This window comes from Chelonoidis abingdonii, chromosome 6, assembly GCF_003597395.2.
Source record: "Chelonoidis abingdonii isolate Lonesome George chromosome 6, CheloAbing_2.0, whole genome shotgun sequence".
Taxonomy (NCBI): domain Eukaryota; kingdom Metazoa; phylum Chordata; order Testudines; family Testudinidae; genus Chelonoidis; species Chelonoidis abingdonii.
In genome coordinates, this window is record NC_133774.1 from 74,001,455 (window position 1) to 74,028,603 (window position 27,149).

Sequence of the window (27,149 nt, forward strand, 5' to 3'; positions counted from 1 at the left end):
TTCTCTAGCTCTTTCCCTTCACAATACAAACGTGCTTTAGTCTCTCCCATCTTAAAACAAATTCACTCTTTTTCCTTCTTGTGTCTCTAACTATTACCCTTTCTCCCTTTTCCCTTTAATGTCTAGGGGTCTGTCTTCACTACCGGCCGGATTGGCAGGCAGCGATTGATCCAGCAGGGATCAATTTATCGCGTCTAGTCTAGATGCGATAAATTGATCCCCGAGTGCTCTCCTATCGACTCCTGTACTCCACCCGGCCGAGGGGCTCAGGCAGAGTCGACAGTTGGGGGAGCATCGGCAGTTGACTAACCGTAGTGAAGACACCATGGTAAGTAGATCTAAGTACGTCAACTTCAGCTACGTTATTCACGTAGCTGAAGTTGTATAACTTAGAGTGATTCACCCCCCCCCCCAGTGTAGACCAGGCCTAAGATCCTTGAACACACTGTCTACAATCACTATCTGGAGTTCCTCCTCCAGTTCCATTCTAAACCCTCTCCAGTTTGGCTTCTGTCCTTTGAACTCCATTGAAATTGCACTTGGCAGAGTCTTTCATGACTTCTTCCTAGCCAAAGCTCAGAATCAGTACTCCCTTCTCCATCTCCTGTCAGCTGTCTCTCGGACAATAGACTGTGTTCTTCTTGAAATTTTGTGCCCCGTTGGCTTCCATGGTTCTCCTTTCATCTCTGTAACCACTTCTTCAGCCTGTCCTTTGGAGAATCCTTCTCATTTCTCCTCCAACTTTCTGTGTGGGGGTCCACAGAGATCTGTTCTTGGTCCCTTTCTCATATCCCTCTACAGCTGGTTTCTGGGTAATTTCATTCACAATCACAAATTCAGCTGTCATCTGTGATGGAGTGTTCACCCCCACACAGGATTAGGAGGGTTAAAGTGGCCAAGTAAGCCAATTAACTGCCCAGGCTGTACCTGGAGGAGTAGCCAGGGAGCAGGGAGTTGATTAAAGGAGGCTCAGCTGGGTGGGAATAGGCTGGGCTTATAAAAGTCAGGAGCTGAGAACAGAGAAGGCAGCTGGGAAAGGCTACAAGCAGTCAGTCCATCTATTTTTTCCCTGGGAAGAGGAAGTTGGTTTGGAGCTGGTACTCCCAGAGTTGGGGAGGCGGAAACCAGGAAGAATAGGAAGCACTTCAGGAAGGAACAGTAAGGGCTGAGAGAGTAGAGCCTAGAATTTCTGAGCTGAGGGCCCCTGGACTGGAACCTGGAGTAGAGGGCAGGCCTGGGTTCCCCTACTGGCCACTGGGGAAGTGACATCATCATGGCACCACAGAAGAAGACTGCCTGAGACTGTTCGCATAGAAAGACTTAGAGGGTAACCCTGGAAGTGGGAAACATGGATGATGACCTGGCTTGAGAGCTGAATCACGAAGAGGACACTATGGTTCTTTGAGCGAGGCAGGTCTGCATGATGAGAGGATAATGGGAAAGGCACCATAATGAAGAGGATGCACCAACTGGCAAAGCTAATCCCCAGGTTGGCCAACAGGAGGTGTCACTGTGGTGAACAGCCCATGTGACACCATGTCTATGCTGACAAATCTCAGATCTACCTGTTTACTCCAGACCTGTGTCCTTCTGTCCAAACTGAAATCTCAACCTGTCTCAGTGATATATCATTATGGATGTCTATCCATCAGCCCAGGCTCAGCAAATTGCAATCTTTCCCCACTCATATCAGTTCAGAAGATCTGAAGCTGCAAAAATCATTTCCCTAACCTTCCCCTTTGACTACCTTACCCCTCACTTTGCAACCTTCCACTGGCTTCCTCTTCTTTATTGCATCAAACACAAGTTACTTGTTTTCACTTTCAAAGCCCTTTGTGATCTTTTCCCACCCTATCTATAATCTCTAATTCAGTATCCAGAAATAGACTCCCACCTCCAATCTTCCCATGATGCCAGCCTCTATTGCCCACTTGTTGAATTTTCAAACAACCACCTGCACCCTTTGGCCTGGTCTGCATTGGGGCGGGGGGGAGGGAATTGATCGATCCAAGATATGCAACTTCAGCTGCGAGAATAGCATAGCTGAAGTCGACGTATCTTAGATTGACTTACTTTGCATCCTCATGGTGCGGGATCGATGGCCGCCACTCCCCCGTCGACTCCGCTTCCGCCTCTCACCCTGGTGTAGTTCCGGAGTCGGCAGAGCGCTCGTTCGGGGATCGATGTCTCGCATCTAGATGAGACGCAATACATCGAGCCCCAATAGATCGATCACTGCCCTTTCTCTCGATGCTGCCTTTCGTGCTTGGGAGCAGCTCCCCATAAATATCTATCTGCAAAGCTCCCTCCTTATGTGTCTTCAGATCCCACCTCAAAACTGTGCCCTGCGGAGATGTCTACAAAAAAATTGACAGAGTTCAGGCTGCTGGTGATCTGAGGCCACTGCCTATCATGCTGACCAATATTGTCATTGTTTCCCTGGACTCCCTTTTTAGTCTGTTGTTATCCATCCATTGTCTTATACTTGGATTATAAACTCTTTGAGGTAGGGACCTTCTTCTTGTTCTGTTTGTACAGAACCTAGCACAGTAGGGTCCTGATCCATGACTATGGCTCCTTGGTGCTACAGTAATACAAATGCTGCTGCCACTACTACTGCTGCTGGGGGGATGGATAGCTCAGTGGTTTGAACATTGGCCTGCTAAACTCAGGGATGTGAGTTTAATCCTTGAGGGGGTCATTTAGGGATTGGGGTTAAAAATCAGTACTTGGTTCTGCTAGTGAAGGCAGGGGGCCAGACTCAATGACCCTTCAACCTCTCAGTTCTATGAGATAAGTATATCTCCATATATTACTAATAACAAACCAAATTTTTCATTTTTTTCAGCTAACCTGTCTAAACAATGCCAAAAAGAATATAAAAGAAATTGTTCTCTTATTTTTATCATCACTGTCCATTCAGTGCAGAATCTCTTATTTCCTTTTGGTTTGATTGAAATTGAAACACATTACTTGTGATCAGGTTTCTTCAATGGTTATAAAAGTAATCATAAAATATTCATTACAACAGTGATCAAACATGCCCTATTATCACCTTGATTTATGACTCTGTACCAATGCTATGAATGATCAAATATTTTTCTTTTCATTCCAACTTTAGTTCTGCATATTGCAGAGTGAATGTTAATTACTGTAAGTGTAAGTTGTAGTGCTTTTAAATATTTCCACTTTCAAGGGCTAAAAATAGATGTAACCATTTATGTAACTGTCCTTTCCATTTGTGAAAGTTACCAATAGACACTAACAATGTTGTTTTACAAAACAACAATACAAACGTAAGGGGTGTTGTTACTGAAGATTTACCCTTGTATGGTACACACAACCTGTCTGGGGGCAGATAAATCCTGGAAGGCCCATACCCAACACAGTGTGACTGATCCAGGGAAGAAACTGATCTTCAGTGTAATGCTAAAGGAAAATAACTATGTACCGTGTTGCCGCACAGCTTGAAGGGGGCAGAATTTGTGTATCTTTAGTGGAGGTAATGGAGATGCACCAGTTCATACTAACGGTGAATTTGACTCCACTCTGTTTTAGAATCTTCCCTTGATTATCTTCTGGAGCAATGATGGTTGTGGTTTTTGCCAGAACATTGTGGAATATGAATTAGAACACTTTACACGGACTTGTTCTTCTATTAGCCTTGATTTTTGGAATTACTTCCACTATAATGGAAGATCACAAAAAAGAAGTAATGTGTCAGTGAGTAACATTCTCTCTTTACAAGATCTCAGGGAAAGGAGTTGGTGAACCAGGGCAATGTCAGCCTTTAACCAATCCAAAAAATGGCATATCCAACACAACAGCTACTTACAATTTTTTTTCTTTCTTTAATATTTAAGTGCTGGAGATTGTATAACTGCTTAAAATAATGGCTCTGTTTTTATTTTTTAGTTTAATCCAACTAAAGCTGGAAAATCTTTTGGGGCCTGAATCTCCTTGTACTTGCACTATTTTTATGCTTGTGTAACTGTATTGATTTTATTGACATTACTCCTGATTAGAGCTGTGCAAAACTTGTCTGATTATTTTTTTCTTTCTGAAAAATGCAGATGCAAGCTGGCTGAAACATTTTGTGAATTTGTGTCAATTTTCAAGCAAATTTGGCTTTGGAGTATTCTGCAGTAAATTACTCTCAATGTCTCCTACTGAAGTTGTTCTACTTTGCATGAAGTACTTGAATATTTATTGGGCCAGACTGAATGAGAATGACTGTATGGCTTGGTAGCTTGGGCGTTCACCTGAGGGTGTGTATAGGAAAGTAGGGGACCTGGATTCTAATTTCTGCTCTAATGAATATTAATTAGTTATTTGAAATGGAATAACTTCAGCAGGAGAGATTGTGAGACCAGCTATAGAATACCCTCTGGCTCAGTGGCTAGGGTATTTTCCTGGGATATGAGAGATCTGGGTTCAAATCCCTTTGCCAAGGAGGGACTTGAACCCATAGACTAGGTGAGTGCTTTAACTGCTGGGCTATAGAGTGTAAAGGGTGGCACTACTACAACAGTTTTGTAAATTTCATTTGCTTTTTGTTTTTTAAAAAGGTTTAAAAATGCCTGAAAGCAGAATATTTTGTTGCCATCAAAACAATCCTCCCTCCCCCAACTTTTTGAATAGTAAAACAAACAAACAAGAAACCACAAACACTCCACCCTCCTCGCCCCCTTTTGGGTTGATTTAAAATTAAATCTTTTTTTTTAATTGTTCGGAACTGAGAGTAAACAGAAAAATCAGTTATTTCCTAATTTCACTTGTGTAAATTCATGTAGAATCAGGACCAAATCACCTAGAAGTTTCTGGGGCCTCAAAACAGTGGGTGAGCAAAATCACAAGTGCTTCATTATCAAACCACAAGAGTGTGAAACAGAGACGTGCACAGTTGCTTTGAAGGACAAAACAAAGTCTGGTTTAATTTGGATTCTTCAAAACATGATATAGATGTGTTGACCTTCCTCCCATAGAAAGAAAGGGGTCATGTTCCCAAACTGATACTGTTTTTTTACAGGAGATTGGAAACTGTGTATGTTCCTATAATATCCTTATTCAGTGTTCAAAGTCAATGTTATAATCTCTGAAGTCTGCTTTCAAACAAAGACAAATTTTAGTGTCAAAGCAGAATTTTTTTCCTTCGTAATGTATAACTTAAATTGTTTTGACTGCTTTTAAAGTGAAATATTCTTAATAGTGTCGTGTCTTGCCTCAGAAGGACTCTATCCCTGAGGAAAAACTGCAGAATATATATGGTCAACTGATTTATGCTTCAGTACAATCTTTCACTTTTTTTTAATCTTTATTTTTTGTTGTGTCAATTTTAGAAAAGAGTTTTACATTCAAATGGGGGGATCTTAGGCTTTACCATCTGTTTTCTCCTGCTACTTGACCTAGTTTGTAAGCTACAAAAAAGAATATAACATTTGTAACATAGTAATCATTTCTGTGGTAGCAGATTGGGGGACTGTGGACCTACTTCTGTCTTTAGATATTTATAATCAACTTTAATATGAGAGTAGCGTTTGACCCTATGCCCTAACTGCATAGTTCAGCTGTACGAGAAACTGAGTTTTGTAGGAGAAATTTCATATGCTTCAAAGGGAAATTTCATATGCTTACATGAAGGGAATGCTGAAAAAGTATATTGTTTCTCTTCCTTGCATGAGAATTCCTCTTTTAAATCAAGATTGCAGTAATATTCAGTTTGCTAGTTTAATTTGATTTCTTTTCCATCTTTGTGGACTCCTTACCTCTCCTTGCGTTTGACGTTATTTTATGTACTGAGAAACAGCATTGCTGATTTTTACCTTGAAAATTTGAAAATCAGCCAGAGATTTTAATAACCTTTGCCCTAAGTAATCTTGCAGATGTCAGTTATTTCTGTGGCTAATGTGTTAAGAAGTAACCCTAATGCCTTCTCTGCACACAAAAGTTGAAGCTGTTAAAATAAGGAATCAACTTAAGCTATATCAATAAAAGGCACTTTTAAACCCATTTAAGAATGTCCACACAATGGCAGGGACATCATTTCAGAAAAAAAAATTGGGAGAGGGAGGTGCCAAGTTCTGTTACCAAATACAATATAATCACAAATATTTTATCTTGTAAATTTTGGGAGGTGCAGGAGAGATGAGGATGAGGGGTAAAACATGGAAGACATAATGGAAGATATAGACCTATGAAAAGTCCAGACTGGAGGAAGGGGAGGATGGAGAGGAGAGAGACCAACTGCCCCCTTTGCCCTGTAGCAAATGGTGCCCCTGCACAAGGGGTCTGCAACCAGTGCAGTTAAATCAGGGCATCTTGTGTGGAGACCAGTTCTAAAATAGTTTTGGAAATAAGTGTTTGATATTTGAACCAGTAATGTCACTTCAGTTAATGGTTACCACTGGGTCTGGGGAATAAGTGTTCTCAAGCTGGATAACCTGTTAACAGCAGGGACTCGACCTGTTGTGTTTATGGGGAGGAATCACCGAATTCAAGTACGTTTCCTGTTGTACTGCAAAACAGCTATAGATAAAGCTACATATAAGTATGTAGCAAAGTTAATCCGTTGCCCAGTTCTCAAAACCAAATGGCCAAACACATTCAGAATTTAGAACAGGAGAATCTGTGTAATAGGCAGTAGGCTATAGGAATGGATGCTTTTACTGGCTGAGTCAGTGTAGGTCTATGCTTAATACTTTTGCAGGTATAGTAATGTAAGTTAGGGTTGGGATATTATTTTTATTACATTTTTATCACAGCAGAAGGCCTAGTGTAGTATTAGTTATATTGGCATAAAAGTGCTTTTGTCAGCATAGCGTATTTAATTCAAGGAACTGGGATATGATATGCTGGCAAAAACATTCTTTCGCCAGTATATGTTGCATCTATACAGCACATATACAGTAGAACCTCAGAGTTATGAACACCTCGGGAATGGAGATTGTTCGTAACTCTGACCAAAACATTTTTACTGGTCTTTCAGAACGTTAAATTGAATTTACTATGCAGAATAAAAATTTACTATGCAGAATAAAAATGCTGCTTTTAACCATCTTAATTTAAATTAAACAAGCACAGAAACAGTTCCCTTACCTTGTCAACTCTTTTTTTTTTAAACTTTCCCTTTATTTTTTTAGTAGTTTACATTTAACACAGTACTATATTTGCTTTTCCCCCCCTCTGCTGCTGCTGCCTGATTGCATACTTCCAGTTCCAAATGAGGTATGTGGTTGACTAGTCAGTTTGTAACTCTAGTGTTCATAACTTCGAGGTTCTACTGTACATATTACTGGGAAACTTTTTCTGTGCAAACTTTGCCTCAGTGGAGACATTGTTTTTGGTGGGAAGAATCAGTTCTGGCTGAGAATTTGCTTCCATAATGGTTTGCTGAGGTTCAGAAAGTGATACGGTACATATGTAAGTTATAAGATCTACTTTGGTTTTGCAATCTAGCACTTCTGTTCAATCACAGGCTACTTCTAAATAAATTAGACTGGTATACAGTAACCTGTGTTTTGTCAACTGATTTATATTCCAACAAGGTAGTAACCAACTTCGAGTCCAAAAAAGACCACTTGGAAGCCATAATTCTTCTTTTCTTGAATTGAGATTTAAGAGGAGCGATACTCCTATATGAAAATAAATGTCAGGGTGTCTCTGACAGGGTACTGTTAATGGTTTCAAATTTGGCTCAATGGAAGCCAGCACTCTGGTCACTTAGAACAGCCCAGGCACTGGATGTGATTAAGGTGGAAGAGAGCACTTACGCCTGCTGGTAGCCTCATGAGTTAATGAGGTAGTTAGCTAACCAGCCGGAGAACCCAGGAAGGAAAGCAGGCAGTATAAAAAGCTAACTTGGGGAATAGGAAAGGGCGTTTCTCATAATTGCTGTTATATGGTTGCATTCTATCTGCTGTTTAAGAAGGAGATAAACATGCTCACATGGTGAGGATACCTTGGTGGAACCATGTGCTGCTTAATTCAGAAAGAGGGCTTACCAGCTAGGGCTTTCCTGGAGAGAAAGAGAGGACCCTGTTCGTGGTGCCTTTTACAGAAGTAAACATTTTGTTAAAACTTCTACTGTGTTATTTGTAGGTTTATTTTCCTTTTGGGGTTGGCTTGTTGAATAAATGTAAATTGAAATGTAACAAATATCATGTCACTATATTTAGACTTCATTTTCAAAATGGAGGGCCAAGATTCTCATGTGCAAATTGGGAGCGGGTGGAGGAACTGTGGGTTGCCTACTTAAGAGCCCAGCTGGTACTATCATGCACTAACTTGCCTTGCCTATGTAGTCATGATAACTGTATACCTGTTTTCCTCCACATTAAAATCAGTTGAAGCTTTATCATTGACTTCAGTGGGTATAGCATCATTCCCTATATGCACAAATGCAAATGTTTCAGCATATGCCAGTGGGCTTCTGCCAATGGCCCAGAATGTGAAAATACAACATTGTGCTCTGATTGTACAATGCTTTGCAGTTCTGTGCTGTTGATAAATTGGACTGCTTTGAATTCTGCCTTTTGCTAGCCATTTGTTTGGGCAATAACATTAGTGCTTTGCACATTCTGCTAAATTCCCATTTATCATGAAAGTGGATTCAAAAATAGTCTCCTGAACTAAGTGATTGATTCGCCTACCTCCTGAATGAGTTCTATGCGGAGGGGAGCAAGTTATGATTTGAACACATCAAACAGTGCTATCTGCATCAAGCCCAAAACTTTAGTTATCCTCCGCCTCATCCTTTAATCTTTATTATAAAGAAATAAAAGGCTTAAGATACTCTTTCTGGATTAATGCAACATTTTATATACGGATACCTATATGAAAATATTGTCTTCCAGTGCAATGGATTTTCTTTTGCATAGAGAAGTGAATCATCTATTCATTCTGGTAAATGCAGAGTAACCTCTTAAAGCTTTACCTTACACTAGGCACTTTAGATCAAGAAGCCTTTATAATATGTTGTATTAAACATCTTTGTTCCAGAATTTCCCAGAGATGCTCTCAGTGCCCAAGATGTGCATATTTTTCTCAGTTATTCTTTCTTGTTGTTTAAAAGATATGTGGTGTTTTAGGATTATATCTCTTTAACAGTCATTATAAGGTGAAAAACAAACACTTCTTTATAAAGTATAATTCCCAGTCACAAATATACAAAGACACTTTGTAAAAAGTATTGGTGGAAAGCTGTGCTGAACCTGTAATAGCCTATCGTAATGATATGTCCAAGAAGTACCTCAGTAGTGTCCCATTCTGATGATGCTGTTTTTTTAAAAAAAAAAAAAAAAAACCCACAGTTTTCTGCCCATGATATCTTTTAACTTGTGCTGTTTGTAATCATGATATTGGTGCTAGTGAGGGGTCATTGCAGCTTATGAGGTCTACCTGCAGGATGGAGTAGAGACAAATATATATATTCAGTTGTGAAATGTAGGGCGACCAGGTGTCCCGATTTTATAGGGACAGTCCCGATTTTTAGGTCTTTTTCTTATATAGGCTCCTGTTACCCCCCACCTCCTGTCCTGATTTTTCACACTTGCTGTCTGGTCACCCTATGACAGTATCACATACAGGTTCTATTATATTGTGGGGAGGGACAGCATTGGTCTGCTAAACTCAGGGTTGTGAGTTCAATCCTTGGGGGGGAGCCACTTAAGAATCTGGGGCAAAAATCTATCTGGGGATTAGTCCTGCTTTGAGCAGGCGGTTGGACTATATGACCTCCTGAGGTCCCTTCCAACCCTCATATTCTGTGATTCTATATGCACTAGAAAGTGTGCTGTCCAGATGGATGGGATCACTGTGTCCATAACAGATCTGTCACAAAATGGGTCATATTGATTATGGATATAGGGCCCAATCCTGCAAGGAACAGAGCATAGTGGTCCAATTAATGAGTGTTAGGGGCTCTTAACACCAAACAGGATCCCTCTTCATTTGACTGGGCTACAGATTTTTGTTACTTGGGGTAACATCTGTTCCAACAACATGAGTGACTGTCAGCAGTATTACATAGCAGGTAGACAGCAGATTTATACTAAATGCAATGTCTGTCACTTTCACAACTATATCACGTGATCGTTTGCTTTTGTGTATATTTTATTTATCTTATTTGTTATGAGTTATCTCTTCTGGAATTCTGGATTGCATTCTCATTTCCATTCATCTACATTCATAGTGGAAATTTTCAGCTAGGCTAAGGCTTTGCCTGTCTCTTTGCTGGCACAAATATATACATGCAGTCTTTACTGTAGCAAATGAATTGTGGACATAATCTTTAGTGCTTACATGGGTACCCCATTTGCAAATTGCACCTGCAGACAAGTGACTGAAAATTTGGCCCATGCTATTGTCTGTCTACTATAGCTATACCATCAGCTGCAATTACCTCTGAGCTGTGCATAATAAAGAGCTTTCACATGTGAGCCACTTGCTGTGGTTACCCTATGCTGTTTGCTGGGTTTCCAGAAACTGTATATAAGGGTGCTTTTACAGCACATAGATAAATATGGCATCTTTCATACATGGAACATCCACTGTCACAACATCTAGTGGCTGCTATTAATTTTTGCTAATTTTTTTTTATGGATTTGATGAGGTGGCAGGGTGCAGAATTGATATGTTTCTATTTTGGAGCATCATTTTTCTTTGTATGCTTTTTATTCCAAACAAGAGGATAAGACCCTGTCTTTTTAAAAACTGCTGGCTGAAGAGGTTATGAAATATCTCTCCTGTAGGGACATGCGCATGAGCGCATGTGCACACATCCCACAATGTCATTTGGAAGGACAATCAAGTTGGTGTGTTCTTTATACATAAGAATGAAGTATATGGTATACAGTAATGTTATGAAAATATTCACTAACTATAATAAACAATTTAAAACTTTTACACACAAATCGTAGGGCATGTTTTATTTAGTTGCTTTAAAGTAGTTGAATTGAAAAAAAGACATTACATATTTGTTCTAAAAAACTCTTCTCCATATTTCCATATCCTCATCTGTTGTGTTTGTTTCTGTAGCCCAAGGTTCTTACAGTCCTTGCTGAAACTAGAGTCTTGGGTATGTTAGAGGGTTGTCATGAGCCTGACAGCCTTAATTTCCATTTTTAAGGTCACTTTGGGAACACAGTCTCTTTGCAGTAGCCAGATTGAAAGCAAGATCCAGTTCTGTACCAGTGATTACTTTTCCAGTAGTTCCTGGAAAGTGTTGTAGGAATGTGTTCAGTTCAGTTCTTTAATATTCATATTAGTGTATGGCCTACAGGGCCTCACTGTGCTGGTTATTGCACAAGCACCTATGAAGGCACAATCCCTGTAGGGTTGCCAACTTTCTACATGCACAAAACCAAACACCTTTGCTTCACCCCCTGCCGTGCCCCTCCTTAGAGGCCATGCCCTGCCATGCCCCTTCTGAGGCCTTGCCCCTGCTAACTCCATTTCCCCCCTCGCTTGCTCTCCTCACCTTTACTCACTTGCTCATTTTCACCAGGCTGGTTCATGGGGTTGGGGTACAGGATGGGATGAGGCCTCTAGCTGGAGGTGCAGGCTCTGGGGTAGGTCTGAGAATGAGAGGTTTGGAGTCCAGGAGGGTGCTCCAGGTTGGGATTGAAGGGTTCAGAGGATGGGAGGGGGATCAGAGCTGGGGCAGGGGGTTGGGGCACAGGAGTGGGTCAAGGGCTGTGGCTCTGGGTGACACTTATCTCAAGGAGTTCACAGCAGCAGCATCATGTCCCCTCTCCAGCTCCTACATGGAAGCATGACCAGGAGGCTCTGTGCACTGCCCCGTCCATAGGCACCACTCCTGCAGCTCCCATTGTGCGTGGTTCCCAGCTTGGGGCAGGGACACTGTGTGAAGCCTCCTGGCTGTCCATACGCATAGGAGCTGGAGGGGGGACATGCTGCTGCTTCCGGGAGCTGCGCTGAGCCAGGGCAGGTAGGGAGCCTGCCTTAGCCCCACTGTGCCAACAACCGGACTTTTAACTGCCCGATCGGAGCTGCCAGGATCCCTTTGCAACTGGGCATTCCGGTCAGAAACTGAACACCTGACATATGGGTGGGAGGAAATAGATACAATTTAAATTTATGTACATTAACAACTTTAAACATTATTATAAAGAAGTCCAAACTGTTCTTATCTGCCCTGAAGTGGTGTCATTATAAATTGTCTGACTTCTGAATGATGCTGACCAGAAGTGAGTCTGGAAGAGAAATTAATTGCTGGTTTTCAATTGATCTTAGTCAGCATTGGACAGTCCTTCTTTAAAATATATCAGTGTTTGCATATGTAGAAAACTTGGCAGTCCAGTATAAAAAGGAAGTTTGAACAGTAGCAAATATCCCATGTGTGTCTTTCCATGAGTGAAGGCAACACAGGAGCATTCTTCTAATGCTGTCCCAGCCCCTGCTCACTGTTTCCCCTTAGAAATCTTTACATGGAAGATCTAAATGTAAAAATGTGTTGCTATATGACCAGAAGTAATGAGCCCCCCCGCCCCCCAAATGCTAAATAAAATATTGTACTATGTAAATACATATTATTGCTGACTTTTATATTTTGGATTCCCAAACACACTCATACCTTCATCACATCTTATATATGATTTAAAATATAAGCTTCTTAGAGCATGGACTGTATCCTGTTTTTTTTCTGTAAAATACTATGTCTATCCCTGATGTTGTACAAATAATAAATTATTATTATGAACAAGGCCATGTAGATTGAAATATGTGATAACAAATTAAAATGGAGTAAAATATAATTCGCCATGTAAATGTTTTTTCCAATTGTGGTTCATTTAGGGAATTGTTAACATCAAACAAACTTTACAGTCTAGAATATTAATCATTAGGTATGAAATATAATTCCCATTTGTATACTTTTCACTTAGTTTTAAATTTTTAGTTTCTAGCAGTAATTATTATATGAATCCGTAGCATCCCCAACAGCAGTCTTGCATTTCGTAACATCTTTAACAACAACGGTGAAACACACACTCTTTAACAAAATATTTTGGAGAGAGATTATGGTTTCTTCTGGAGTCTGTTACTATGAGCTGACCTCTTATTTCTTGGCAAATGTAATCAATTCAGCAGTGCATTTAACCGTTAGGTATTACATGGCATTTACAGTGCCACTAGTGTGGTGATGTACTGAAGACCAACAGCCCCATCACTGAAAAATGGTTACTCTTGAGGGGTCACATTCAGGGCTTCCCCTGAGATGAGCAAAATGTCAGACAGCAAACCTAATAGCATCTCTAGCATCATGGACATCAGCAATCTGATCAGGACCGTTGCAAAGATGCAGATTTTTTTAAAAAGCATTACTATTACAGTATGAGCATTAAAAATAGAAACAACCACCACCAACCCCCACCATAAACCAGCAACCACCACCGTATCCTGTTGTAGTGTAAGTCCATGGCAAAACTCCCATTGATTTTACTGAGAGCAGGCTTGGGCCCACACACTTCAAAAATGGAGAATTCCAGATATTAGTGCAGTGAAAGTTGAATAAATATTTCAGGTTACTTAGATGGTCTCTGCCCCAAACAGCTTACAATCTTTTTGTCCTGTGTTCATATAGCACCTAGCATAGCCTGTGACTGGGGTTACTGTGATACAAATAAATAGTACTACTAATAATTAATAAAAAGGAGAAATGGGAACTAAACCAAACACCACTTCTGAAGGCCAGGCATGTTCAGATGCAGATGAGCATGCAGAAGATTATTGATACTTAGAGTTAAACTATGTTCAGAATCTGTAAGCTGTGGTAACAGATAGCACTGAGTGCACTGATCAGGCAGAAATAACCCAGCTCTAATTAATGGCTCCGCACTCTCAAAGAGACAGTGGCATTTGAGCCAGTGAGCCCTCTCATCCACACTGGAGCAGGGGGAGCAAGGAATCCTTCATTCCCCTTAACTCCTCTGCGGCAAGGAATGATCTGGAACACGGAAAAAAGGGTTGAGCTGTAGTTGGTAACTGTGTTGTGGTCCCATCTGCCCTTCAGCACAAGGTGTGTGTGGAAAAGAGAAAGATCAATCCCTGAGCATTGGAGAAAGGCGTTGAGGATAAAAGGACGCTCTACACATACACTACCTGTCCCTGCAGGATGAAAAGAGGTCTGGTAAAAGATCCTAGCCCATCAAAACTGGATTAGTCTCAGGCTTTAGGCCCTTATCAAAAGCCTTTTGAAGCCAGTGAAAAGACTTCCACTGGGCTTTGGGTCAGGTACTTGGTGAGAAATATGATTGGGACTGGTCCCAGCTTCAGATGAGTGCTATATTTGGAAACTGCTGCACATCCCTATTAAGTAACACTCATCAATGTTAGTAAATTGCAAAGTGTAACTAAGAACAAATACTCTAATTGCTATTATTGGCATCAGCTTTCCTGAAAAGTAACATCAGTGTGACACTAGGGGTGTGTGTGTGTGTGTGTGTGAGAGAGAGAGGTTTAAAAAAAACCTTTAATTGTCAAATATTGTCTTTAAACTTTTCCACTTCAATTAATTTCACGAATATAAAAACAGGTAACTTCTCTTCCTACAAAAGACTAACCCCAAGCTGAAACTCATAATAAACATGGAGTCTGTACATTGAATTTGTAACAATACTACATATTGTAATATATAATTTAAATATAGAATGGTGAAATTGACATGCTGTCTGAAATGTCTGAAATGTCTCAGGACCCATGAGTGCCTATCTCAGGGCAGAATGTCAAAAACAGGGCAATCACTCAAACTTCTGATATGTTTTATAATTAGATTTCACCAACCTGGTAACAAATGTGAACTTCTAGATCACTATAAAAGTCTTACCATGAAGTCACAGAGATGCCTCTTAGGCTTTCCAGTCTATTTTGCCACTCAAGTAAGCTGGACTTAGAAATAAATGGTCATTCACCCCCAAAATCGCAAAATATTCAGGTTACTGCAAGTCTCAAGAGACCACTCACTTATCGCAGATCAGTTGGTACCCTAGATCTTACACCAAAGACACTGCCTATAGCCAATCCTGTAATAAATCATCTAAAGGTTTATTAACTAGGAAAAAAGAAATGAGAGTTATTTACAGGTTACAGCAAGCAAACATATACATCCCAATGGGTTACTATCTATGAATCCTAAAGATGACAAAAATGTGATAATCTGTCAATACAAAATGTCTTTCAGGGTGGATGCAGGGGTAACCCCTGGGGGTCTGTGCCTTAGTTTAATTTCTCTGGCTGTGAGATAGTTCAAACAGTAAAGACATGCAAAATTCTCTTGTGATCCTATTTTATATTTTACATTTAGTCTTCCAAACTCTGAGATGAGCTCCCTTGCGTGTAGGTGTGATAGGAGCAGTCACCAATCCTCTGTGTCGTGATGTTCCTTAATGGCCCATTTAGTCTTGATAGGGCTCCTAAATGGGCACACAGAGTCTTACAAGAGATTAATATAGCCAGCAATTTATAGAGTCTAAACACTAAATATATTCTTATAAATATAATACCTGTTTTAAAACAACTGACATACAGGTAAGCTGGTTTGCTCTCCAGCTATCAGTGTGTCAGTTTTTAGCTAACACCTAAGGCCTTGGCCAGAGCTGGAACTTCATTTACCAGTGTCATAGAAACAATTAAAAAATAGGATGTAGTGTTATGGGAGCCAGCAGCTGCTCTTTTCTCACCCCATGATGTTGTTCATGTATATATAAAGTATAATACAATTATATATTTAATACAAATGTAGTTTCAGAGTCAGCAGGTAGAGGTGGGTGTGGAAGGACTGCAGGGTCTTGTCCTGTCTTTTGGAGTGCAATAGATATTAAAATGTCAGTGAATTATTTTAAATTACTTAATTGTTTAATAAATCAGGTGATTTCTTTATAACACCATTATAAGGTAGACAATGATCAATATTCAAATATTCTTCTTAATAGTCCCAAACGTGAGAGTAAATCTATAGATATAGTTGCATTCAAATAACGTGCTTTGTGGTAGCTGACAAATTGCATTCCAAATTATATTATCTCCTATATGTTTAGCTCTACAGAACTTCCTAGGAGTCCAAAATAAGATTTTTTTTTAACTTTATGAACTGTAAGTCTGTTGGCCTGAGCTAAAAGGAGTATTCTTTTAAATATCAGGACTAAAAATAGATCAGGGTATTACTTCTGGCTTTTTCAGAGTCTGTCTGTGCGCCCTAAGAAAAATTATATACCATCTCTCTTCTTCAGCTTCCTCATCTATAAAGTGGGGTTAATTCTTCCCTTCCTCTTGTGGTTGGTAGCTGGCTAAATTAATTAATGTTTATAAACCACTTTGGGATCTTCAGATGAAAATTCCAACAGAAGCTAAACCTGTTGTTATTGTTCCAAACACTTTCTGCTGAGGGCTTTGCCTATCATCTGTTCAAATACACTTTTTAAAACCAGATGGGAATTACTGAAAGGCTGCCTCAGACACTGGAACATAAGATTGACCATACTGGGTCAGACCACTGGTTCATCTAGCCCAATATCCTGTTTTCTGACAGTGGATAATGCCAGGTGCTTCAGAGGGAATGAACAGGACAGGCAATCATGGAGTGATCTATCTGCTCCCAGCTTCTTGCAGTCAGTGGCTAGGTACTCCCAGAGCATTGGTTGCATCCCTAAACCATCTTGGCTAATAGACATTGATGGGCCTATCCTCCAGGAATTTATCTAATTCTTTTTTGAACTCCATTGTAGTTTTCACCTTTACATCATCCCCTGGCAATGAGTTCCACAAGTTGATGCATTGCATGAAGAAGTATTTCCTTTTGTTTGTTTTTAAACCTGCTGCCTATTAATTTCATTGGATGGCCCGCAGTTCTTGTTCTATGTGAAGGGGCAAATAACACTTCCTTACTCACTTTCTCCACATCATTCATGATATATATACCTTTGCCATGTCACCCCTTAGTCATCTTTTTCCAAGCTGAAAAGTCCAAGTCTTTTAAATCTCTCCTCATATGGAAGCTGTTCCATACCCTTAATCAATTTTGTTGCCCTTCTCTGTACCTTTTCTTATCCTAATATATCTTTTATGAGATGGGGTGACCAGAATTGTATACAATATTCAAGATGTGGGCATACCATGAATTTGTATAGTGGCAATATGATATTTTCTGTCCTATTATCTATTGCTTTCCTAATTGTTCCTAACAATTGTTAGCCTTTTTGACTGTTGCTGCACATTGAGCAGGTATTTTCAAGGAACTATCCATAATGACACCAAGAGCTCTTCCTTGAGTGGTAACCACTAATTTAGACCCCATCATTGTGAATATATAGTTGCGATTATGTTTTCCAGTGTGAATTACTTTTCATTTATCAGCGTTGAATTTCATCTGTCATTTTGTTGCCCATTCACCTAGCTTTGTGAAATCCCTTTTCTAAATCTACTTTGAAGGCATGATTTGAGTAATTTTGTATCACCTGCAAATTTTGCCACCTCACTTACCCCTTTTTCCAGATCATTTATGAATATGTTGAACAGTACTGGTTCCAGTACAGACCCCTGGGGGACACCACTATTTATTTCTCTGCATTCTGAAAACTGACCATTTATTCCTATCCTTTGTTTCCCATCTTTTAACCCATTACTGATCTATGAGAGGACCGTCCCTCTTATCCCATGATTACTTACTTTGCTTAAGGGCCTTTGGTGGGGATCTTGTCAAAAGCTTTCTGAAAGTCCAAGTATGCTAACTTCAAGCCTCCCAGATGTAATGTTTTAACTAAGTACCCTTTACAGTTATTTCCAGTTGAAGGTGCTAGTGTTTGTGTAGTGGAATTTTGGCTCCTGCAACTAAAGATCCCATGAAGACTGTGAGTCTGAAAGTGTAAATGAAATTTGTCTGTGTCTGATTCAACTTACTCAGAGAGTGTCTCAGACACATTCTTGTGAGAAATCTTCTTGTAACTACATAGAATATAATTTCTACAACATCATACAAGTAGTTTACTTACATTGCAGTCTGTAACAAGATAGGATACCACTTTTAATCAATGCAATCTGAGAAGGCGATTCTAAGTTCCTCTCTTTTAGAGATATTTTAGTGATTGGTGAACCAAAGAGTGATTATGGCCCCAGGCATTGCTAGCTTATGCACATCCATTTGTGAAAACATTCTTAGTTTCAGAAGAAAATATTGCAACTTGCTTGTGTGAGGTGCTTAGCTCTAACATCCTTTTATCTTTGATTGAATGCTGTGTTCCTCGTGATAAAGGGCAGGAGGGTGAATCGCGTAGATTTTGAAAGCAATATGCAGCGTTTTTTCAACTATGTGGCTATAAAGTTAAGAGGAGTCATGTAGCTGATGTACGCAAAGTCAGGATGAGCTCTATCCTGACATCTGGTGAATTATGGCAGGGGTGGAAAAGAATTTCAGGGGCTGATCGTGTTTGCATAGGCACACCCACCTCGCTTGGCATAGCCCATGGCAGCCTGGGATGGTTGCTTTGGCAGCTGTGGGATCCCCAGTTTCTTTGTTGTTGGGGCAGGAGGAGTGGAGTGTTGTCACCCTGATTGTGTGGATGAGGAACTGTGAAACTGCTTTGTGACAGGGTGTCTCACCATCAATTGAGTGGCACTCGCTAGACAAGGAAGTAGGCTCCTTGTGTGAGCCAGAAGCACCAATTGCACCTCCTCCTCTCTCCACTGTTGAATATCAGAGCTGATTTTTGATTCCCTTAAGAATCTAAGTTACAAGTTCCTGAGCTGAAGTCACTAAGAGCTGAAATCACTAAAGAGCTGTGCTAACTAGTGGGGGAGCCTGAAGCTATATTGTGGAGCAGAGCAGCTGGCAGAACGGAGCAGTTTGTGGAACAGTTGAAGTGCCCATGGAGCGAACGGAGCTGAGCAGTTTGCGGGGATGGCTGGAGCAGATCACAGGATGGCTGGTGGAGCAGAGCAGCTGGCAGAGCAGTTGGTGGGACAGTTGGAATGCCCACTGAGCGAGCGGAGCTGAGCAGTTTGCGGGGACGGCTGGAGCGGATCACAGGTCGGCTGGTGGAGCAGAGCAGCTGGCAGAGAGGAGCAGCTTGTGGGATGGTTGGAGCGGCCCACGGAGCAAGCGGAGCTGAGCAGTTTGCGGGGACGGCTGGAGCGGATCACGGGACGGCTGGTGGAGCAGATCAGCTGGCAGCGCGGAGCGGAGCTGAGCAGTTCTTGGGGAAAGCAGAAGCAAAATCCCATGGAGAGGCAGGGCAGTCAGTCCTGGACCACGTAAGGTGCCCTATTCTACCCAGGCTGGCGGGGGGGGGGAACCCCCTGCAGATAGAGTCTTGAACTCTGGGGCTGCATTGACCCGGGACAGAGACTTTTGGGTTGCGGGACTTTTGGGACTGTGGGTGATTTTTGGGTTGCTGGACTCTTGGGACGTTTGAGGTATTGGACTTTGGAATCTTGGGGTGATTTGGGGGTTGCTGGACTCAAGAGCCCAGGGAAAAGGACACAACCTAGTTGAGGTGTTTTCCCAATTTAATGCTATGTTGTTTATCTCATGTTATTAAACATTTTCTGCTACACCGAGACTCAGGCTTGTGAGAGGGGAAATATTGATTCTTTGAGGCATTCAGGGATGTGTGTGTAAGATTTTCCCAGGTCGCTGGGTGAGGGCTCGAGCTGGTTTGCATTATGCTGTAGAGAAGGGACCCCTGTGTATTGAACCCAGCCCTTGCTGCTATCAATTTGACCTGGCAGAAGGGTTACACTAAAATCCAGTGTTTTGAAATTTTAGCTTATTAAATGTCCAAACTTCAGCTGATGAAAGCAGAGTTTTTAAAATGTGCAGCAACACAAACCCCAGGTGTGATCTTATCTATCATAAGCTAAGGGAGCTTGAGCTAGGTCAATACTTGTCTGGCAGACCTCTAGGGACAACCTAGATGCTTCAGGAGGTGATGTGGTGATTCAATAGGGGGCACAGAATCAGCTTGGAATCAGTATGCAAGCAGAGTGCTAGAGCCCAATGTGCTGCTAGAGGTGCCATCTTCAAATGAAACTTAAAGTCACTGGTCCTTAGAAAACCCTGTAACACTTTTCACAAGCGTAGATATGTTAACAATGTTGGTCTAATCAAAATGCAGTACAGGTAATTGCATTTTACTCACCTATACTTCTCTTGCAGCTCTAATTAGTAGTATTATTCTGCTCTCATTTTGAGTGAGTTAGTCTGCACTCATTTTGGCCAAACTATGTCTGGCTGTTTTAAAATCAGTCACAAGAAATTATTTTCCTGGTCATCATCTCAGGAGGTCAGATGAGATGATCACAGTGGTCCCTTCTGGCCTTGGAATCAATTAATCTGAGCTTTTTTTGTTGTTGTTTGTTTAAGTTAGCTTCCTGTGCTTTAGAACTGCAGTGCTAGATAGGAGACTGGTGGTTGAATGTTCTCTCTCCTCATCCTCTGGATCATTCATTACCTACTTTTTTTTCACGTGGCCAGCATAGAACATAAGAGAGATCCCGAGGGAGAAGCCCAGCGCTCTCCACTCCCCTTCACAGATAAGAGGAAAAGTCCAAAATCTTCCTATAAGGAGGAGTATGGTTGTTGATGATCAATCATGCCAGGTGGTCCAGCTGCTTTTCATTTCAATGGTTAATATAGTGTGTTAGGTGTGACATAAAGAACATAAGGATCAGCAATGCTGTGGGATCCTGGTGGGAAACAGGCTACCTTTGCTGCTGCAGGTGGTGTCTGGCTTGTGCACTTGTGCCTATCCTTTCTTGTTTAAACTCTGCCTCTTCACCAGCAGCAGGACTGAACAGTTACTGCTAGATGATGCTAATCTTTGTGTCCCTTCTGCTTTGCTTAATTTCAGACACCCCATGTCCTGTAGAATAATGCAAATCTGTCAAAAATCATAGAAATGTAGGACTGGAGGCGACCTTTAAAGGTCACCAAGTCCAGCCCCTTGCTCTGAGCAAGGACAAAAACCTAACCTAAAAATGTTGGTACTCAGTTTGCTGTTGCTAACACTTGCTGATTTGGGTGCTATGCAGGATAATTGCTGTCATAATAGATATGTGAACTAGTGGCCAGACCACCGATTACATATGCTCGAGTCTTCAGTAGATCAGCTTTCAGGGAAGAAACAGGCCAGTAGGAGGAGGAGCCAGCATTATAGTAATATTTCCTCTCTCCTCACCTGTGACACACAGAAGTAGCATTTCAAAGAAGCCGGCTATTCCCTTTCCACTTAAAATTTCATTACTGCAACATTTCAAAATAAAGGTGATTTCTTATGGTGTTCCATGTTTCAAAGCAAAAATTAGACACTAGGAAAATGTGTGTAAAATACAGTTTTTTGGGGGTGCAAAATCACCAGTGATGGAACAGTGCAATTTCAGAATAAATTATCATCCTAAAATGTGTCATTTTTTCTTGGCTTTGTTTTTGTTCAGTCCTCTTTTCAGAAAGCCATCAGACACCATTTTAATAACAGGCTTCTAAAATCTTATCCCTGCCTGTTCAAACTCCTCTGTAAATGAATATATTCTTTTCCAGTAGATCTTTCCTTCCAAGCAATTCAAAAGCAAATGACATGGTACATGTATATCATTTAACACTGGAGAGGCTTGTTAGAGCTCACTAAACACTTGTGGCATTAACTCAGCTCCCTTTTCTCTCTGTAGCCCAACACTGAAAACACATTGTGCTTGGCACTTCTGAAAGCCATATACCAAACTGGAGTGTATTTGCTTACTAACAATAGCATCTGCTTCCAAGCAGGTTGCAGAGGTTGCCTTCCCGGCTCTCTTGACTGGTTTCATTACTAATTGTACTGGTAGCCACATAGCTGCTGACATAATCGGCTTGTCTCATCTGAATATTGTGACTCTTCATTTACTGTACCTGTGGTAAGAGATATGATTCCTGTTTATTTTGAGGGTAAGGTCTGGCACCCAAATGGCCAAGGTGAGAAATCTGTTGTACCAATATTTGATAAATACATATGCAATATGCACCTATAACTTCATCATTCATTTTTACTTTCTCCAGAATATAACCCAAATTCAATGAATCATATACATAGATTTTAAAGAGATCCTCCATAATAATTTCTTTATCATCTTGTTATTCAGTATAGTTAGTACGTGATCATTTTCATGAATCATATGATCAGTTCTATGATTCTATGATCAAAATGACCTTTTTAGCCAAAGTCTATTAATAAAAAAGTGCAACAAAGTAGTGGAACATGCAGTTGGTTGTCTGTCTAAATATACAGAAGATGGTCTTGTGATTAAAACATTGGATGAGAAGTTGAGATTTGGGATTTGTTTCTGGCTCTGCCACAGAATTATTGTGACCTTGAACAAATTACTTTAGCCTCAGTTTCAGCATGGATAATAGTACTAATGATACTAGTCTCTGAGTAGCAGGGGGATTGTAATGTTAAATTCTACGAAATGCTTTGATTTCGTCAGATGGAAAGGTCTAGAAAAGTGTCAAGTATGAGTTATGATTTTACAACAGTTAAAATCAATGAAGGGATGGAAACTCAGCAAAGGCGTTTCCACTGTATCTTTCCATTGCTTCTTCTCACTCCTTGGGAAGAAACCGAGAGCTGCAGGGGGCCTGGGATATTCTGTGGTGAGGCCCTGTGTCTGTTCAGCAGCTCTGTCTCTGCTTTCTCCTGACCTCAACTTCCCCCTAAACCCACCTTAAAGGGGGAGGTCACCACCATGAGTTGGAGAGTGGAAGTGTTATACAGTCTGTATCTGTGCTACGTTTCTTGGAAATTTCTGTTGGACATGAAAGGAAATACCCATTTCTCCCTGATCTGCCTACTGCCCTCTACTCCACTCTGCGTAGATCCTTATGCCCACGAAGCTCCCTACACAAGGTCCAGGAAACCCTCCATGTGTAGATCAAAAGGACTATCTGCCCAATAATTTACACTTTACTCATATCTCTTTAAATCCTATTTAAAAAGTTACATTCAAAATGTAGAGGAATTGTAACTGTCGTATTTTCAAATGTTTAAATGTTTCTTGTTTATCAATTTTTTAAATTAATTTTTAGTAGATCTAGTAATGTAACTTCTGGTGAGGGACATGTAAGGAAAAGCAGCAACACAGATATCTCAAATTCTCTTTAGCTCCCCTAAACCAAAAATATTCTGCACTATGGCTATGGCCTGGTTTTTATTGTTAGAATCCTTCAGCATGCTGGGTTTTTGATAATATGATAGACAGCCTTTGATCTCTAGGTCACTGATCATAATTCATTTAAAATAGGAGGCATGGAGTAAAAAATAGGGAAGAGGATTTCTACCACCGTCTGTCCTTTTAAAATGATAATCTCAGGGATCTTCAAGAAGCAGGATAGATCGGACTGTCGAAATACTAGAAGTCTGTAGCCCCGTATTCAATTAATTATATCTTGGATTTTGTTCTTTGTAATAATGTTTTTAACCCTGGATGTTTTTGATTGAATGATTGAATTAGTTTTTCCTACTGTGTATGTGAAGTCTTATACTTCAGAAGGCCAACTCTTCCAAGCAACACTAAGATGTTTGATTTAATTTATCTTTTTAAATTGAATTTGACCTTGTGAAAGGAGTAGGATTGACAGATTTGAAGACACAAGTCTTCTATCCATACAACTGAATGAGCAATGCAGACTCTTCCACACCGCCTCATCAATGAGCTTCAGCCAGGCTAGACGAACCATCTCTTGGGGGTAAGAAAGTACTGCAAATTAGTCTCCATGCTCATTTGATATTTGACCTCTCTGCTCAGGCTGCCTGCCTTGTTGCCATTTAGTACTAATCGTATTGATAGTTTTTATGATGTGGATCCATATCACATAGGCTGAACTGCGTGCAGTTGACAAATGTCTGTTTTGAATTCAAACCAGTAACTTCAGCAATGAAAAGCTCAGTGTCCTGTTATCAAACCCCTGAGCGCTCCCACAACTACCAAGTCCCTTTTATTTAATCTTTTATTAAGGATCCAGTTGAACAAAACAGCTAAGCTTATGTTTAAGTGCTTTATAGAATCAGGATCTAAATGGCCAATTTAAATGCCAAGTCATTTGCGTTGCCTCACACAAATATTGTATGGAAAATCAGTATTAGTTTACAAGGAAATTGCCAACAATAAACATTAGACAAGCTTTCCACACGCATACTGGTGGACTTCTTTGAAGCTATTCAGTTAGTAGAGCATAAGGTACTGCTAACCTGCTCACGTGACATAGCAGAAATAGAGGGCACAGCACTACAATGGCTCTGTCCAATTGTTCCTCTCCAGTAGTCCTCAGAGAAGGGTGATACGTAATTGCTTTCCTTTCTGAAGAAACTCACATATGGAGTCCCTCAGGGATCCATAATACTGTCCTATATTGTCCTTTCTCTTCAATATATATATGAGATCACAAAGCCTAGAATGAAGTGCATGAAGGTTGAAACAACAAGGTTTTTTGGTCAATCTGGCTATGAACAAACTTCCAGAGGTGATTGTGTGAATGCAGTGTTTGGCCATCTTCAGAAAACACTGCATAATCTTCCTTTTTGATAAAGCATTTTCACCACAACAAAAATGACACTTACTACATTGACACCCTTTCTATCTGCACTTCCCTGAAGCATATCAGACAGACTTGAAACTATCAAACAAAGAAATTGACCGACCAACCGAACCAAAACATCCCAGACTCTACCCTAAGCAGAGGTTCTTCTTCGAGTGATTGCTCATATCCATTCCAGTCAGGTGTGCGCGCGCCGCATGCATGTTCGTCGGAGAAACTTTTACCCTAGCAACACTCGGCAGGTCGGCTGGGCGCCCCCTGGAGTGGCGCCGCTATGGCGCCGAATATATACCCCAGCCGACCCGGCCACCCTTTAGTTCCTTCTTACCTCCCGTGTTGGTCATTGGAACAGTGGAGTGCGGCTTAGCTGACCTCCACCTTTCCCTAGCTACTCGTAGCTCTTCTTCCTCTAGTTGTTGTATTCATAGTTGTTATTAATTGTTCTTGTATATATAGTTAGTTAGATTCACTTATAGTTCATAGTCATAGTTTGTTAGTTAGTAATTGTAGCGGGGTTCGGGGAGTAGCCCCGTCCCCGCACCCGGAGCCGGAGCTCATGCCTGGCTCACCGGGTTTCAAGCAGTGCTCGGCCTGTCACAGGCCAATGCCAACAGGAGAGCCCCACGACTCCTGTTTGAAGTGCCTTGGGGAATCGCACTTATCTTCTAAGTGCTCAATTTGCAAGGGTTTTAAGCCTAGAACTAAGAAGGAGTGGGACATTAGGTTAAGGCAGCTCCTCATGGAAGCAGCACTAGCGCCTTCGCCTTCGGCATTGAGTTCGAGCCAGCCGGTAAGCAAAGGCACCCCTATGGCACCAGGCTCCGCCGGTACGCCTAAGGACTCCCGGTACCGACCACAGCTGGCACCGAAATCGACCTCGCACCGCTCCCTCTCCCCGAGGTCGAAGACGGTGAAGGCTCAGACGGGCTTGACAACGCCTGCGTCGCAGCCAGAGACTGCGCCTCGGTCGGACCGCCCGGCACCAACACCTGCCGCGGCACCGCCTAAACTGCGCTGTCGACTCCAGCCCTGCGACGGCCATCGAGTCCAGTGCCTGACAGCTCCCCGGCACCTGCCGTGGTAGAGCTTACTTTGCCATCTACTCCAGAGACGTTCTCTGCGGCGAGAGACTTGATCGCCATGACCGAGTCGGCACCACCCCCACCCCCGGCACTGCCGGTGCGGGTACCACCTTCCATGGGCAAGCCGGCCCTGGCTAGACCGTCGCCCGTCAGTGTAGTGGAACGGCACCGCTCTCGGTCTCGATCCCGCAGACGCTCCAGGTCGGGACGTCGCTCCTACTCTCGGCACCGCTCTCAGTCCCGGCACCGATCCTCTCCACGGCACCGGTCGAGCTCCCGGCACCGATCTCCACGGCACCGGTCGAGCTCCCGGCATCGATCAGCCTCACGGCACCGATCGATATCTCGCGCCTCATCCCGCTACTCCCGGTACCGCTCCAGCTCCCGGCACCGACCCAGGCACCGTTCCTCCCGGAGCAGATCACGCCATAGAGACTCGAGATCACGGTCGACCTCCCGGCACCGGCCCGGTCGCAGGTCCTGGTCTCGCTCTAGATACCGCTCTGGGTACTGGCACCGCTCCCCATGGTCCTGGGGTGCGAGGTCCGTTGGCACCGCAGCTCCTGAGTTTTCTGCTCCCCCATGGCCGTCCAGGCAGATGTCCGTATCCTCCCAGGCAGACGTCCGTATCCTCCCAGGCGGACAGCTACTACGACCGGGACCGTGATACAGAGGTGCCCACGGAGGTCTTTCAGGACACACGTCCTCAGGACATAGGGTCTCAACAGTGGTCCTTTTGGACACCCTGGGCGTACCATCAAGCCCAGGGCACTCCCCTAGTCCAGACCCGCTCTTCTGCCTCAGAACATCGGGCACCAGAGGCCACCATTTCCCACCCCCCCGCGGCGGAGTCAGAAGAGCAACGCGGCCCATCCTCCGGATTCCCCGGGACAGCTGGAGCAGGAACCACCCCAGGAGCAAGGGGCCATCCAGGACCCTCTCATTCCCGGGGTATCATCCTCCTCCTCCCCGGAGAAGGCTGTGGCGTGGACCTCTTCTTCAGGGCCTCCACCAATAGACCTCAGGGCGCATCAGGACCTCCTTCGCAGGGTGGCACTCAATATCAACCTCCCAGTGGAGGAAGTCCCGGAAGTGGAGGACCCTGTAGTGAGCATCCTGACCATGGATGCCCCCACCCGAGTGGCGCTGCCATTTATTAAAACTATCCAGGCCACTGCCGACACTCTCTGGCAGTCTCCAGCCTCCATTCCACCGACGGCAAAGGGGGTTGAGAGAAAGTACATGGTACCTTCTCGGGGGTACGAGTACTTGTATGTACAGCCTCCCCCCTCTTCATTGGTGGTCCAGTCAGTCAATGAGAGGGAGCGCCATGGCCAGCAGGCACCTGCCCCAAAGTCCAAGGAGGCTAGGCGGATGGACCTACTAGGCCGTAAAGTATACTCAGTAGGCATAAACGAGGAGGTGAAAACTGCTCTTTTGATTCACGCCTCTTTTATTAGTCTGAGATTACACATGCGCCAAATATGCAGCAC

General features: G+C 42.3%; 1 protein-coding gene across 3 annotated transcripts in view; it reads left to right on the forward strand.

Moving 5' to 3' along the window:
• KCNN2 (potassium calcium-activated channel subfamily N member 2) overlaps positions 1-27,149 on the forward strand; it is a 197,798-nt gene that overhangs the window by 119,825 nt on the left and 50,824 nt on the right. Inside the window, exon 1 of one of the 3 annotated variants that reach the window (XM_075067161.1) lies at positions 199-328. The exons of the other annotated variants lie outside the window; for them this stretch is intronic. The gene's annotated coding sequence lies outside the window, so the exon portion shown is untranslated. Of the gene's footprint in view, positions 1-198; positions 329-27,149 lie in introns of those variants that run through there. 3 annotated transcript variants of the gene reach the window in all.